Source organism: Hylobates moloch, unplaced genomic scaffold (genome assembly GCF_009828535.3).
Source record: "Hylobates moloch isolate HMO894 unplaced genomic scaffold, HMol_V3 SCAFFOLD_6, whole genome shotgun sequence".
In the NCBI taxonomy this organism is placed as follows: domain Eukaryota; kingdom Metazoa; phylum Chordata; class Mammalia; order Primates; family Hylobatidae; genus Hylobates; species Hylobates moloch.
Window position 1 is genome coordinate 148,503,311 of NW_026652281.1, and position 13,959 is coordinate 148,517,269.

At 44.3% G+C, this 13,959-nt stretch overlaps 1 pseudogene; it reads right to left on the minus strand.

The window, feature by feature from the left end:
* Positions 1-8,174: 8,174 nt before the first annotated feature.
* On the minus strand, positions 8,175-8,830 carry LOC116470646 (large ribosomal subunit protein eL19-like; annotated as a pseudogene).
* Positions 8,831-13,959: the final 5,129 nt, after the last annotated feature.

Sequence of the window (13,959 nt, forward strand, 5' to 3'; positions counted from 1 at the left end):
TTGTGGTTATGTAATAATTTTTCCTTCTCATTTTGATTAAAAAAATGATGCATGCGCATCTCTGAGCGCAAATGTGTCAATGCTAATTGGACATGCGCATTCGAGACGGCTCCATACGGAACGGAATGGGACCGTGGCCCCGAAGCAACACTCCCTCCCAGCACCATATTACGCAAACAAAATGATTCAGGGGAAGAATTCCTCCATTAAAAAGAATTTGAGGTGTCCCTGATCTTTGGGTGCCAAACATTGTGGCGAAGGGCTCCGCCGGCCCCTGCAGACGCCGCGCCGCGAACTTGGTGCCGTAGTCTCGAGTGCCCTCTGCCGTAACTTGGCAAACCAGCGCTTCTTTAGGGAGCCAGCCATGTTCTCCTGCAAGGAAGGAAAATGAACTACGCTTTATTTCTCAAAAGTTTCCGCCAGAATCTGGCCTTCCTGCTGTTTCGAGTTATTTGGGTTGGGAGCCAGGCTCCCTCAAACCCTGGAGTGTCCCGTTAAGTCCGCCTCAATGTTCACCCCAAAGATGGAACTGGGGCGTCTTGGAACAAAAAAAGGAAACCGACCAAAATACTATGACTCTCCGGGTTGAAATAGAGCTCCACGATATTTTGGAGACATCTTCTAAGAGTATAACCCGGGTCTGATTTTATACAACCTCAAGCTGTTGTGTTCTGAGCATTATTTATTCATTTTAACGTTTACTCGAATTTTGTTTTTTTGCCCATCAAGCAATGAAAAGCTTAGATTTGGCCTAAAATGTGGAGGTCTTCACTGGGTTTGTCTGTGCCTTTCTTTCACACCTCAGTATGGCTTAAAAATCAAATGTTCATTTACTCTGTAAGTGAAAAGGATATTTGCCCATTAATTTCAACTCCAGCGCTCAAGCCCCATATAAGACACAGTTAATATAATCTCACTTTGGATGGCACTCGGAGGAGCAGGAAGAGAATTTGTGGGGGTAAAGGAATAAGAGGCAGCGCACATTTAACAGGAATGTTAATATTTACTGGTCGCTGTGCTGGATATCTGGAAGGCTGCACAGTCACTAAGTAGGGATTACATCTTCAATTAAGTAGTGGTGGCGGGGGACTTAGCGATGTTTCACAGAGGGAAACTGCCGAAATCATACTTTAAGGAGAATAATTTTTTTAAAAGCTACAAAAAAAAAAATGGAAAGAAAAGCCCGAGGGAAAAAAATAGAGGGAACATTTCTGTTTAGGGAATCCTAATATTTTGGCTGAACACATTATGTAAAATTAAATACTATTTTAAACCAAGGAGATATAATATCTAATTAAGTTTTTGTGGTTGATGGGCTTAGAGAGGATTGTGAATGTTACATCCATTGAACTGAAAGAAGTAGAAAAATTAAATAACACTGTTCTATAGTGACTTTCACCCAGACATACAAGCAGACTTCCATATTCCACTATTACTCTGCCCTACCTACAGCTCACTGAAGACATGAAAGAGAAAATGAGAATGTGCACAGTGATCTCATTAAGGCTTGTAACAACCCCAAGGAGCAGAGATCAAGAGTTGTCAGCCTCATTTCCAAGCAGCAACCATGGGCTCCAAGTGCACAAGGGACTCGCATCCGGGGTCATCCTGAGTCAGGGTGGAGAGAGAACAGAACCACCACTTTCTAGCTGCATCTGGAACTTCTGTTCCAGAGCACACAGCATGCCCTGTGCTCCCTAGCAAGAAGAATGTCACACTGGGGAAGTAGAGGCTTCGGTTCCTGACCAGAGTTATCAGGGGACACCAAGATTTTAAGACTTTTTGGAGTTTTAGGAGAATTTCAATGTAACGTATGTGGTGACAGGAGATGGAAGATAGTTTTAAAAGAATATTGACTTCTAAGATTAATTATTACATGCTGGCATTTTCAAGTAACTCTATACAATAATTTTTTTTTTTTTTTTGAGATGGAGTCTCGCTCTTGTCGCCAGGCTGGAGTGCCGTGGTGCAATCTCAGCTCACTGCAACCTCCGCCTCCTGGGTTCAAGTGATTCTCCTGCCTCAGCCTCCCGAGTAGCTGGGACGACAGGCACACACCACCGCACCCAGCTAATTTTTTGTATTTTTAGTAGAGATGAGGTTTCGCCATGTTGGCCAGGCTGGTCTCAAACTCTTGGCCGCAAGTGATCCGCCCACCTTGGCCTCCCAAAGTACCTGGATTACAGACGTGAGCCACCATGCCCAGCTACAATAATTTTTAAAGGTAGAAAATCAAGCCTGGGTGTGGTGGCTCACATCTGTAATCCCAGCACTTTGGGAGGCCAAGGCAGACGGATCACTTGAGGCCAGGAGTTCGAGACCAGCCTGGCCAACATGAAGAAACCCCATCTCTACTAAAAATACAGAAATTAGCCAGGCACAGTGGCACACACTTGTAGTCCCAGCTACTCAGGAGGCTGAGGCAGGAGAATAGCTTGAACCCAGAAGGTGAAGGTTGCAGTGAGCCAAGATCTGCTACTGCACTCCAGCCTGGGCCACAGAGCTAGACTCTGTCCCAAAAGAAAGAAAAGAAAGTCAATCCCAGCACTTTGGGAGGCCAAGGTGGGTGAATCACGAGGTCAGGAAATCGAGACCATCCTGGCTAACACAGTGAAACCCCGTCTCTACTAAAAAAAAAAAAAAAAATTAGCCAGGTGTGGTGGCACGTGCCTGTAATCCCAGCTACTCGGGAGGCCAAGGCAGGAGAATCACTTGAACCCAGGAGGCAGAGGTTGCAGTGAGCCAAGATCGCGCCACTGCACTCCAGCCTGGGTGACAGAGCAAGACTCTGTCTCAAAGAAAAAAAAAAAAGACAAGAGATAGCTATGCGATTTTTGGTGGGCAATTTTTAAAAACTTAGCTTGAATAGGGAGCCTTCTCAAACTGCATAAAACTGAAATACAGTACCTACAGATACCAAAAGGCAACATATACAAAGGCAATATTCCAAGCACAAAGACTGAATGTTTCAATCATATTTCATTGTTTTCTCCCTTTAAAATTTTATTGTTAGAGATATACAATAAAAGAACTAACAGACCACTTTAAAAAGTTTAATAATATCTATTCTGTCTATAGTTCCCCACATAAATTAAGCAGGGTCATATTTCATATTTGAGGGGAATAAAAGAACTTCCAGGACATCTTCATAGAGAGCTGAGATAAATTTGGTGAGAAGGCTCTTTGAAATTAGAATATTCAAATTATAATTTGATAATAAGAAAGTATTTTAAATAATTAAAAATGAGAAATGAGCTTCAAGAAGTTGCTCTATGGTGGTCATTTTTGTTTCAATTGCTGCAAGCAAGAAGTAGGTTTTAAAAATAAATCACCAGGGCACAGCAAGTATTTCTGACAGGCACTTGCAGGCAGGATTTTATAAATTCCAATCATTTAACAAATTGCACCATTAAAAGTCATAATAGGTCTAAAAGCCATTCTTAAAAGAACTTACTAAGTAATTTGACCTACATAATCATCTTGTTAAATTCATTTGACATCATGAGACAGTGAAATATGCATAGTACATTATATTAAAGAAAAAAGTACCCTTCAATTGGTATCTGATTGCACTTTGCAATTGCAGCTATTAGTTGTCTATAAAACTCCTAGACATGATTTGATTTGATTTTATTACTGTTATATCATTTTACTTTGTAACATATAGGGGTGGAGATTACAGGTCTTCTATTGCTTACTAGGAAATATTTAACGAAGGATGTTTTATTTATTAGCATAAAGAGACACAGTGGATTATTGGGTGATTAAAGTGACGATACGGCTGCTGTACTTGTCAAAAATATAGCCCTAATTCAATAGCAAGGCGACAGAGAGTCTATGAGCTGATCTATGCCTAAGCAAACTGACTCTGAAAGCAGGACATTGCCCTCTTAAAAGGATCTTTGTAAATTTCTATAATTGTACATTATCAAAAACAAACAGCAGCGACAACAAACCCACAGAGTGAGTTCTCAATTGGAAGTTTACTTTCTATCTGCCAAGAGCCCCTACCTTTTATCTTTTGCATTCCTAACATCTCAAATCAATAATAGAGAATGATACTTAATGTTACTAATCTTTGTGGCAAACACACTTTTTTTTTTTTTTTTTTTTTTTTTTTTGAGATGGAGTTTCGCTCTTGTCGCTCAGGCTGGAGCGCAATGGCGCGGTCTCGGCTCACTGCAACCTCCGCCTCCCGGGTTCAAGCAATTCTCCTGCCTCACCCTCCCGAGTAGCTGGGATTACAGGTGTCGGCCACCACACCCGGCTAATTTTTGTATTTTTAGTAGAGACGGGGTTTCACCATGTTTGTTGGCCAGGCTGGTCTCGAGCTCCTGACCTCAGGTGATCTACCTGCCTTGGCCTCCCAAAGGGCTGGGATTACAGACGTGAGCCACTGTGCCTGGCCGGAAACATAATATTTTTATAAGAAGTAAATTGAAAAGAAAATGCAATAAATGGAGCAAAGGAAGAAAGGAACTAGCATTTATTGAGTACCTTCTGTGTACCAGGCACTGTTCTAAATGTTTCATCAGTACTATCAGGCTATCTTTTCCTTTTTTTTTTCTTTTTTAGACAGAGTATCACTCTGTCATTCAGGCTGGAGTACAGGGGCATGATCTCAGCTCACCACAGCCTTGACCCTCTGGGCTCAAGTGATCCTCCCACCCCAGTCTCCCAAGTAGCTGGGACCACATGCATGAGCCACCACACCTGGCTAATTTTTTTAATGTTTGTAGAGATGGGGTTCTCCTTGTGTTGCCCAGGCTGGTCTGAAACTCCAGGGCTCAAGCAATCCTCCTACCTCCCAGCTTCCCAAAGTGCTGGGATTACAAGCATGAGCCACCATACCTGGTCATAAAAAAAAAATTATTTTTAAATGTTGAATTGCGCACTTATTCACTATTTGTCCTTTGTTTTCTTTAAATGTTGAATTGCGCACTTATTCACTATTTGTCCTTTGTTTTCTTTCGGTTCATGCCATTTAAGTCTTACAAGTAGCTTGTATCAGCAGGACTGCTTTCCTTCGCCTGATTGTGAGGAAAAAGTTGCTATCACTTGTCAATTAACATGTTTACTGCAATCACAATGTGTACATTTCATCTATTCTTAACTCTTAAAAGAGATCAGAATTGGGCAGGGCGCGGTGGCTCATGCCTGTAATTCCAGCACTTTGGGAGGCCGAGGCAGGAGGATCACAAGGTCAGGAGATCGAGACCATCCTGGCTAACACGGTGAAACCCCACCTCTACTAAAAGTACAAAAAAAAAAAATCCGGGCATGGTGGCGAGCGCCTGTAGTCCCAGCTACTCAGGAGGCTGAGGCAGGAGAATGGCATGAGACTCCGTCCCAAAAAAAAAAAAAAATCAGAAATGTATTCTGTGTATATGTGTATAATGTGGCATACAATATGTTTTCCCAAAAATATCAGCTCTGTGCTGACTCTTGTGAATTTAAAGAACTCTTATAAGATTATAAACTACAATCAGGTGATCATGTAAATCATTAATTTTTCTTTAATATGTGTTGTCTTATTTGCATTTCAGGACACAGTGATATTTCGAGGTAAAATATTACAGATTCTGTTTTATTTCAGGTTATAAGCCAAGATATGGTGTAGACCCTTTCTCAATTATTTTACTATGTTTTAAGCTGAAATCCACCCAGCATATCACAAACCTTTCCTGTGCTTTAGGACTTTAGATTCACAGCGCCCTCTGCTGTAACTCTGAGTTTGTCACACTATTCTAAAACTCACTAAGAGTCAGCACGGAGACAGACACATCCCTGCTGAAAAGGATCTCCAGGTCAGGATCAGCTCCTCAGCTTTTAGGGTTTGAACCCAAATACTGATAGTAACTCAAATCCGAGCGGGCTCTGGGGACCAGTGTTCACTGATTGGCAGGATTTTTCTTTCCATCCCACCCTCTCCCCTGAGTTCCTGGGCGCCTGCATTCAGACCCTTAGACGATATATAATGGGCAATTTAAATTTAGCACTTCCCAACCCGACCTCTTGACTCCACCACTCTTAGCCCAAGTATGACTTACCTCCTGGCCTTCCTGTACCCATTAATGTCTCGCCACTCACTCAGTGGCTCAGGCCTCAGCGCTGGGAGTTGTCTGACTTACCTCACCTGGCACACAAGGGGCCGTTTATAAATATCTACTGCATGGGCCAGGCACGGTGGCTCACGCTTGTAATCCAGCACTTTGGGAGGCCAAGGCGGGTGGATCACCTGAGGTCAGGAGTTCGAGACCAGCCTGACCAACATGGAGAAACCCCGTCTCTGCTAAAAATACAAGGCGTAGTGGCGCATGCCTGTAATCTCAGCTACTCGGGAGGTTGAGGCATGAGAATCACTTGAACCCAGAATGTGAAGGTTGCAGTGAGCCGAGATTGCACCACTGCACTCCAGCCTGGGCAACAGAGTGAGACTCTGTCTCGAAAAAAAAAAAAAGTTGGTCCTGCATTCGCTTAGCAGAAAATAGTTGGTTTAAGTAAAATCCTAAATTAATTCTAAATTTCTAGCCAGGCACAGTGGTTAACGTTTGTAATCCCAGCACTTTGGGAGGCCGAGTGGGAGGATAGCTTGAGCCTGGGAGTTTGAGGCTGCAATAAGCCATGATTGTACCACTGCATTCCAGCCTGGTTGAGAGAGCCTGTCAAAATAATAAATAAATAAATAAATAAATAAATAAATAAATAAATAAGGCTGGGAGCTCATGCCTGTAATCCCAGCACTTTGGGAGGCCGAGGCAGGGGGATCACTTGAGGCCAGGAGTTTGAGACCAGCCTGGTCAACATGGCGAAACCCCGTTTCTACCAAAAATACAAAAATTAGCCGGGCGTGGTGGCAGGTGCCTGTAATCCCAGCTACTTGGGAGGCTGAGGCAGGAGAATCGCTTGAACCCGAGAGGTGGAGGTTGCAGTGAGCTGGGATCGCACCTCTGCACTCCAGCCTGGGTGACAGAGTGAGACTCTCTCTCTCAAAAAAAACACATAAATAAAAATTTAAAATGAAATAAATAAATTTCTAATTAATTCTAAATTTCTAAATTATATTAGCTAGTTCAATAGTTCAATTTAGGGCTGGGCACAGTGGCTCACACCTGTAATCTCAGTACTTTGGGAGGCCGAGGCAGGTGGATCGCTTGAGCCCAGGAGTTTGAGACCAGCCTGGGCAACAAAGGGAAACCCTGTCTCTACAATAAATACAAAAATTAGCTGGGCATGGTGCACGCCTGTAGTCCCAGCTACTTGAGAGGCTGAGGTGGGAGAATTGCCTGAGCTCGGGAGGTCGAGGCTGCAGTGAGCCATAAGCCATGTCACTGCACTCCAGCATAGGTGTCAGAGTGAGACCCTGTCTCAAAAAAAAAAAAAAAAAAAAAAAAAATTTAATTTAAACAGACACTCTTTGGACCAGGCACGGTGGGTCACGTCTGTAATCCCAGCACTTTGGGGGGCCGAGGAGGGTGGATCACTTGAGGTCAAGAGTTCCAGATCAGCCTGACCAACATGGTGAAACCCTGACTCTACTAAAAATACAAAATTAGCCGGGCGTGGTGGCGCATGCTTGTAATCCCAGCTACTTGGGAGGCTCAGGCAGGAGAATTGCTTGAACCCAGGAGGCAGAGGTTGTAGCAAGCTGAGATCACACCATTGCACTCCAGCCTGGGCAACAAGAATGAGACTCCGTCTCAAAAAAAATAAATAAATAAACAGATACTCTTTGATTTAAAATATACACCAATAATACACATTTTACATTTTGACATGTATAATTCAAAAAATTAACAGGCTAATCTCACTACTCAGATATAACTTTTATTTATTGATTTATTTATTTTGAGACAGAGTTTTGTTCTTGTTGCCCAGGCTGGAGTGCAATGGCGTGGTCTCAGCCACTGCAACCTCTGCCTCCTGGGTTCAAGCGATTCTCATGCCTCAGCTTCCCGAGTAGCTGGAATTACAGGTGCCCACTACCACGCCCAGCTAATTTTTTTTGTATTTTTAGTAAAGATGGGATTTCACCATGTTGGCCAGGCTGGTCTCAAACTCCTGACCTCAGGTGATCCGCCCACCTCGGCCTCCCAAAGTGCTGGTATTACAGGCATGAGCCACTGCACCCATCCTTTTTTTTTTTTAAGACTTGTTTTATTTTAATGGCTGATCTATGTAATCACAAAGGCCAGTATGTACAGACAAAGGGGCAGCTTTTGTTTCTTCATCTCTTCGTCCTTGGACAAAGTCTTGATGATCCCCTCCTTCTTGGCCTGGAGGCACTCTTCATGTTGCTTTCATGCTTCCTTGGTCTTAGGCCTGCGGGCCTCAGCCTGGTCAGCCAGGAGCTTCTTGCAGGCCTTGTCTGCCTTCAGCTTGTGGATGTGTTCCATGAGAATCTGCTTGCCTTTGAACACACTCCCCTTCACCCTCAGGTACAGGCTGTGATACATGTGGCGATTGATCTTCTTAGATTCACGGTATCTTCTGAGCAGCGGGCGCAGAATCCTCATTCTCCTCACCATGTGACCTTCTCTGGCATTGGGGCATTGGCTGTACCCTTTCGCTTACCCGTGCCCATGTGCCTGCCTTTCCGGTGGGCCAAGGTGTTTTTCCAGCATTGAGCCTGGGAATGGACGGTCACAGGCTTACAGATAATCAGCCCATCTTTGATCAGCTTCCGGATCTGCTGACGGGAGTTGGCATTGGCGATTTCATTGGCCTCATTGGGGTCCAATCAGACCTTCTTCTTGCCACAGCAGAGGACACTAGCGGCGGGCCTCTTCTGAAGCCCGAGCGTACTCATGGCTGCAGCCGCAGCAGTGAAGAGAGAGATAACTTTTAGTAACATTTTGGTGTTTTCTTAAACACAGACTTTGTTCTTTACTTGTTTGTGTGTGTGTTCCTCCTATGAGACCCCTGGGCTGGCTCACACTGTGGCCTTCTCTCTGGCCACTTTCCTCTTGTCACCATCTTCTTCTAGCTTTATTGAGGTATCACTGACAAATAAAAAGTTGTTGGTATTTGAGGTATGCAACCTGATGTTTCATATGCTTGATATTCACAATGGTATCATTGTGAATGGTACCACAGTCAAACTAATTCACATACCGTGTGTGTGTGTGTATTGAGAGCATAAGTATACAATACAGCATTGTTAACTATCATCACCATGCTGTACATTACGACTTATTCCAGACTTATTCATCCTGCAGAACTGAAGCTTTGTACCTTTGACCAACGTCGCTCGGTTACTCCCATCTCCCCAAACCCTGGCAACCACCTCTACCACCTCTACTCCGTGCCTCTATGAATTCCACTGCTTTAGAGCCCACGTGTAAGTGAGGCCATGCACTTTGTCTTTTTGTGCCTGGCTTATTTCACTTAGCATAATGTCCTCTAGGTTCATCCGTGTTGCTGCAAATGGCAGAATTTCCGTCTTTTTAAAGGATGAGCCGGGCGCGGTGGCTCACGCTTGTAATCCCACACTTTGGGAGGCCGAGGCGGGCGGATCACGAGGTCAGGGGATCGAGACCACAGTGAAATCCCGTCTCTACTAAAAAAAATACAAAAAATTAGCCGGGCGTGGTGGCGGGCGCCTGTAGTCCCAGCTACTCGGAGAGGCTGAGGCAGGAGAATGGCGTGAACCTGGGAGGCGGAGCTTGCAGTGAGCCGAGACTGCGCCACTGCACTCCAGCCTGGGCGACAGAGCGAGACTCCGTCTCAAAAAAAAAAAAAAAAAAGGATGAATAATATTCCATTATATGAATATATACACACATATACACTGTATATATGTATACATATGTACATACATATATACACATACATATCTACACACACACACACATCTATCATATTTTATCTGTCCATCCTTCCATGGACATCTAGGCTGTTTTCACATCTTGGCTATTGTGAATAATGCTGCAATAAACATGGCAGTGCAGACATTTCTTCAAGATACTGATTTCAGCTAGGCATGGTAGCTCACACCTGTAATCCCAGCACTTTGGGAGGCTGAGGCAAGCAGAACAGTTGAGCCTGTGAGTTTGAGACCAGTCTGGGCAACATGATGAAACCCCATCTCTACGAAAAATACAAAAATTAGCCAGGCATGGTGGTACATGCCTGCGGTCCCAGCTACTCAGGAGGCTGAGAATGAAGGATCGCTTGAGCCTGGAGGCAGAGGTTGCAGTGAGCTGAGATAGCACCACTGCACTCTGGCCTGACAGAGTGAGACCCTGTCTCTTAAAAAAAAAAAAGGAAAGAAAGAAAAATGTCTATCCAAGTCCTTTACCCATTTGTAAATAAATTGTTTTTTCTCTTTCTTTTTTTTTCTTTTTGCTACTGAGTTGTTTGAGCTCGTTATATGTTTTGGATATTAACACCTTCTGGCCGGGCATGGTGGCTTACGCCTGTAATCCCAGCACTTTGGGAGGCTGAGGTGGGTGGATCACCTGAGGTCAGGAAGTCGAGACAAGCCTGGCCAACATGACAAAACCCCATCTCTACTAAAAATACAAAAAATTAGCCAGGTGTGGTGGTGCATGCCTGTAATCCCAGCTGCTTGGGAGGCTGAGGCAGGAGAATTGCTTGAACCCGGGAGGCGGAGGTTGCAGTGAGTCGAGATTGTGCCATTGCACTCCAGCCTGGGCAACAGAGTGAGACTCTATCTCAAAACACAAAAACAAACAAACGAAAAACCAAAACAACCACAACAACAAAAACCACCTTCTTGGAGATATGGTTTGCAAATATTTTCTCCCATTCCATAGGTTGTGGCTTCACTCTGTTCATTGTTTCCTGCTGTGCAGAAGCTTTTTAGCTTGATGCAATCCTAGTTGTCTTTCTTTGCTTTTGTTGCCTGTGGTGTCGTATCCAAAAAATCCTTGCCCAGACTAATGTCAAGAAACTTTTCCTCTGTGTTTTCTTCTAGTAGTTTTACTGTTTCAGGTCTTACATTTACATCTTTAATCCATTTTGAGTCCATTTTTGTGACAAGTGTAAGATCCAATTTCAGTCTTCTGCACATGCCAGTTTTATTGAAGAGACTTTCCTTTCCCCCACTGTGTGTTTTTGGCATCTTTGTTGAAAATCAGTTGGCTATAGGCCAGGTGCGGTGGCTCACGCCTGTAATCCCAGCTCTCAGGGAGGCAGAGGCGGGAGGATAGCTTGAGCCTGGGAGTTCGAGACCTGCCTGGTCAATATAGCGAGACCCCATTCTCCACAAAAAGGAAAAAAAAGAAAAAACAAAAACAAAATAAGTGAAAGTCAGTTGGCTATAAATCCATGAATTTATTTTGGGGACCATCAGAATTTTTATAGGAATTGCACTGAATCTGTAGGTCACTTTGGGTAGTACGGACATTTTAACAACATTAATCTCTCCAATCCATGAACGTGGATGTCTTTCCATTTATCTGTGTCTTCTTAAATTTCTTTTTCTTTTTCTTTTCTTTTTTTTTTTTTTTTTTTTGAGACAGAATCTTGTTCTGTCACCCAGGCTGGAGTGCAATGGTGTGATTTCAGCTCACTGCAACCTCTGCCTGCCAGGTTCAAGCAATTTTCCTGCCTCAGCTTCCCAAGTAGCTGGGACTATAGGCATGCACCACCACACCTGGCTAATTTTTGTGTTTCTAGTAGAGACGACGTTTTGCCTTGTTGGCCAGGCTGGTCTCGAACTCCTGACCTCAGGTGATCCACCCACCTCAGCCTCCCAAAGTGCTGGGATTACAGGCGTGAGCCACCACGCCTGGCCTTAAATTTCTTTCATCAATGTTTTATAATTTTCAGTGTACAAGTCATTCACCTCTTTAAGTTTATTCCTAATTATTTTATTCCTTTTGTTGCTATTTTAAATGGGATTGTTTTCTTTTTTCTTTTTTTTTTTTTGAGACAATGTTTCCCCCTGTCACCCAGACTGGAGTGCAGTGGTCCAATCTCGATCTCGGCTCACTGCAACCTCCGCCTCCTGGGTTCAAGTGATTCTCCTGCCTCAGCTTCCCGAGTAGCTGGAACTACAGGCGCGTGCCACCACGCCTGGCTAATTTTTTGTGTTTTTAGTAGAGACGGGGTTTCACCGTGTTAACCAGGGTGGTCTCAATCTCTTGACATCGTGATCTGCCCACGTCGGCTTCCCAAAGTGTTGGGATTACAGGTGTGAGCCACCGCGCCCGGCCCATATATGAGTCTTTATTGTGTTAAGGTAACTTCCTTTTATACCTTTTTTTTAATTTTAATTTTTATTTTTTGAGACAGAGTCTTGCTCTGTCACCCAGGCTGGAGTGCAATGGCGTCACCTCGGCTCACTGCAACCTCTGCTTCCCAGGTTCAAGCGATTATTCTGCCTCAGCCTCCCGAGCAGCTGGGAATACAGGTGTCCCACCACACCTGGCTAATTTGTGTATTTTTAGTAGAGACAGGGTTTCACTGTGTTAGCTAGGATGATCTCAATCTCCTGACCTCGTGATCCGCCCCCCTTGGCCTCCCAAAGTGTTGGGATTACAGGCGTGAGCCACCGTGCCCGGCCCATATATGGGTCTTTATTGTGTTAAGGTAACGTCCTTTTATACCCTCTTTTTTAATTTTAATTTTTATTTTTTGAGACAGAGTCTCACTGTGTCGCCCAGGCTGGAGTGCAGTGGCGTGACCTCAGCTCACTGCTGCCTCTGTTTCCCAGGTTAAGGCGATTATTCTGCCTCAGTCTCCTGAGCAGCTGAGACTACAGGTGTGCCACCACACCTGGCTAATTTGTGTATTTTTAGTAGAGATGGGGTTTCACCATGTTGGCCAGGCTGGTCTCGAACTCCTGACCTCAGGTGATCCAGCTGCCTTGGCCTCCCAAATTGCTGGGATTACAGGCGTGAGCCACCGCTCCTGGATTTTTTTTAATTTTTTATTTATTTATTTTTTTGAGACAGGGTCTTGCTCTGTCACTCAGGCTGGAGTGCCGTGGTATGATTATAGTTCACTGCAGCCTCAACCTCCCAGGCTCAAGCAATCCTCCTACCTCAGCCTCCTGAGTAGCTGGGACTATAGGCACATGCCACTACACCCAGCTAAGTTTTGTATTTTGTGTAGAGGTTGGGGTTTTGCCATGTTGTCTAGGCTGGTCTCGAACTTCTGGACTCAAGTAATCCTCCTGCCTCGGCCTCCCAAAGTGCTGAGATTACAAGGGTAAGCCACTACACCCTGGCCTATACCTGTTTTTAAAAAATAATTTCAACTTTTATTTTAGATTTAGGAGTACATGTGCTGGTCCCTTCCTTCCTTCTCTCTCTTTTCCTTCCTTCCTTTCTTTTTTTTGTTGTTTTTTTTTTTTTTTTTTTGTCTCACTTTGTCACCCAGGCTGGAGTGCAGTGGCGCCATCTTGGCTCACCGCAGCCTCAACTTCTCGGGTTCAAGCAGTCCTCCTGCCTTAGCCCCCAAAGTAGCTGGGACTACAGTCGCATGCCACCATACCCAACCAATTTTTTTGTATTTTTTGTAGAGATGGGGCTTCACTGTGTTTTCCAGGCTGGTCTCAAACTCCTGAGCTCAAATGATCCACCTGCCTCAGCCTCCCAAAGTGCTGCGATTCTAGGCATGAGCCACCATGCCCGGCCCATGTGCTGGTTTCTTACATGGGTATATTGTGGGATGCTGAGGACTGAGATGCGAATGATCTTGTTACCCCGATAGTGAGCATAGTACTCAACGGTGAGTTTTTCAACCTTTAACTCCCTCCCTCCCCCATCTAGTGGTCCCCAGTATTTATTGTTGCCATCTTTATATCCATGAATATCCAATGTTTAACTCTCACTTATAAGTGAGAACATGCAGTATGTTTTCTGTACCTGCATTAATTCACTTAGGATTATGCCCTGGAGCTGCATCCATGTTACTGCAGAGGACATGATTTCATTCTTTTTATGGCTGCATAGTATTCCAGGGTGTATATGTACCATGTTTTCTTTA